The following is a 3,350-nucleotide window of genomic DNA, read 5'->3' as shown; positions in this document are numbered from 1 at the left end:
CTCCTTGGTGTGAGCCCTCCCGGAGACTGTCATTAATCTCACCAAAGAGCCCAGGTAGGCTACAGTGTTGGGTTGCCTCAGGCCAAACAACCAACAGGGAGGGAACCCAGTCCCACTCATGAGCAGAGAAACAGATTAAAGTTTTACTGAGCTCTGCCCACCAGAGAAACAGTCACCTCTACCCACCACCAGTCCCTCCCAGCAGAAAACTTACACAAGCCTCTTAGATAGCCTCATCCACCAGAGGGCAGACAGCAGAAGCAAGAACTACAATCCCGCAGTTTGTGGGGAAAAAACCACATTCACAGAAAGATAGACAATATGAAAGGGCAGAGGGCTATGTACCAGATGAAAGAACAAAATAAAACCCAGGAAAAACAACTAAATGAAGTGGAGATAGGCAACCTTCCAGAAAAAGAATTCAGAATAATGATAGTGAAGATGATCCAGGACTTCAGAAAAAGAATGGAGGAAAGATCAAGAAGATGCAAAAAATGTTTAACAAAGACCTAGAAGAATTAAAGAACAAACAAACAGAGATGAGCAATACAATAACTGAAATGAAAAATACACTAGAAGGAATCAATGGCAGAATAACTGAGGCAGAAGAACGGATAAGTGACCTGGAAGACAGAATGGTGGAATTCACTGCTGTGGAACAGAATAAAGAGAAAAGAATGATAAGAAATGAAGACAGCCTAGGAGATCACTTGGACAACATTAAACTCTACAACATGCGCATTATAGGGGTCCCAGAAGGAGGAGAGAGAAAGGACCCAAGAAAATAATTGAAGAGGTTATAGTCGAAAATTTCCCTAACATGGGAAACGAAAGTCACCCAAGTCCAGGAAGCACAGAGAGTCCCAAACAGGATAAACCCAAGGAGAAACACGCCAAGACACATAGTAATCAAATTGGCAAAAATTAAAGACAAAAATTATTGAAAGCAGCAAGGGAAAAATGACAAATAACATTAAAGGGAACTCCCATAAGGTTAACAGCTGATTTCTCAGCAGAAACGCTACATGCCAGAAGGGAGCGGCACGATATAGTTAAAGTAACGAAAGGGAAGAACCTACAACCAAGATTACTCTACCCAGCAAGGATCTCATTCATATTCGTTGGAGAAACCAAAAGCTTTACAGACAAGCAAAAGCTAAGACAATTCAGTACCGCCAAACCAGCTCTACAACAAATGCTAAAGGAATTGTCTAAGTGGGAAACACAATAGAAGAAAAGGACCACAAAAACAAACCCAGAACAATTAGGAAAATGGTAATAGGTATATACATATCAATAATTACCTTAAACTAGAAAGGATTAAATGCTCTAATGAAAAGACAGAGGCTTGCTGAATGGATACAAAAACAAGACCCATATATATGCTGTCTACAAGAGACCCACTTCATACCTAGGGACACATACAGACTGAAAGTAAGGGGATGGAAAAAAGATATTCCATGCAAATGGAAATCAAAAGAAAGCGGGAGTAGGAATACTCATATGAGATGAAATATACTTTAAAATAAAAAATGTTATAAGAGACAAAGAAGGACACTACATAATGATCAAGGGATCAATCCAAGAAGAAGACATAACAATTATAAATATATATGCATCCAACATAGAAGCACCTCAATACATAAAGAAACTGCTAACGGCTATAAACGAGGAAATCGACAGTAACACAAAAATAGTGGGGGACTTTAACACCTCACTTACACCAATGGACAGATCATCCAAAGAGAAAATTAATAAGGAAACACAAGCTTTAAATGACACAATAGACCAGATAGATTTAATTGTTATTTAGAGGACATTCCATCTGAACACAGCAGATTACACTTTCTTCTCAAGTGCACATGGAACATTGTCCAGGATAGATCACATCTTGGGTCACAAATAAAGGCTCGGTGAATTTAAGAAAACTGAAATCATATCAAGCATCTTTTCTGACCACACGCTATGAGATTAGAAATCAAATACAAGGAAAAAAACGTAAAACACACAAACACATGGAGGCTAAACAATACGTTACTAAATAACCAAGAGACAACTGAAGAAATCAGAGAGGAAATCTAAAAATATGTAGAGACAAATGACAATGAAAACATGACGATCCCAAACTTATGGGATGCAGCAAAAGCAGTTCTAAGAGGGAATTTTATAGCAATATGATCCTACCCCAAGAAAGAAGAAAAATCTCAAATAAACAATCTCACCTTACACCTAAAGGAACTAGAGAAAGAAGAAAAAACAAAACCCAAAGTTAGCAGAGGGAAAGAAATCATAAAGATCGGAGCAGAAATAAATGAAATAGAAACAAAGCAAACAAGAGCAAAGGTCAATAAAACTAAAAGTTGGTTCTTTCAGAAGATAAACAAAATTGATAAACCATTAGCCAGACTCAAGAAAAAGAGGGAGAGGACTCAAATCAATAAAATTAGAAATGAAAAAGGAGAAGTTACAACAGACACCACAGAAATACAAAGTATCCTGAGAGACTACAACAAGTGACTCTATGACAATAAAATGGACAACCTGGAAGAAATGGACAAATTCTTAGGAAAGTATACCCTTCCAAGACTGAACCATGAAGAAATAGAAAATCTGAACAGACCAATCACAAGTAATGAAATTGAAACTGTGATTTAAAAACTTCCAACAAACAAAAGTCCAGGACCAGCTCACTTCACAGGTGAATTCTCTCCAACATTAGAGAAGAGCTAACACCCATCCTTCTCAAGCTCTTCCCAAAAAATGCAGGGGAAGGAACACTCCCAATGTCATTCTATGAGGCCACCATCACCCTGATACCAAAACCAGACAAAGATACTACAAAAAAAGAAAATTACAGACCAATATCCCTGATGAATATAGATACAAATATCCTCAACAAAACACTAGCAAACAGAATCCAACAACACATTAAAAGGATCATACACCATGATCAAGTGGGGTTTATCCCAAGGATTCTTCAATATATGCAAATCAATCAACGTGATACACCATATTAACAAATTGAAGAATAAAAACCATATCATCTCAATAGATGCAGAAAAAGCTTTTGACAAAATTCAACACCCATTTATTACAAAAACTCTCCAGAAAGTAGGCATAGAGTGAACCTACCTCAACATAATAAAGACCATATATGACAAAACCCACAGCAAACATCACTCTCAATGGTGAAAAACTGAAAGCATTTCCTCTAAGATCAGGAAGAAGACAAGGATGGCCACTCTCACCACTATTATTCAACATAGTTTTGGAAGTCCTAGCCACGGCAATCAGAGAAGAAAAAGAAAGAAAAGGAATCCAAATTGGAAAAGAATAAGTAAAACTGTCAC

The sequence above is a fragment of the Phocoena phocoena genome, chromosome 9 (assembly GCF_963924675.1).
Source record: "Phocoena phocoena chromosome 9, mPhoPho1.1, whole genome shotgun sequence".
NCBI classification, from domain to species: Eukaryota; Metazoa; Chordata; class Mammalia; order Artiodactyla; family Phocoenidae; genus Phocoena; species Phocoena phocoena.
This window is presented reverse-complemented; position numbering follows the sequence as displayed.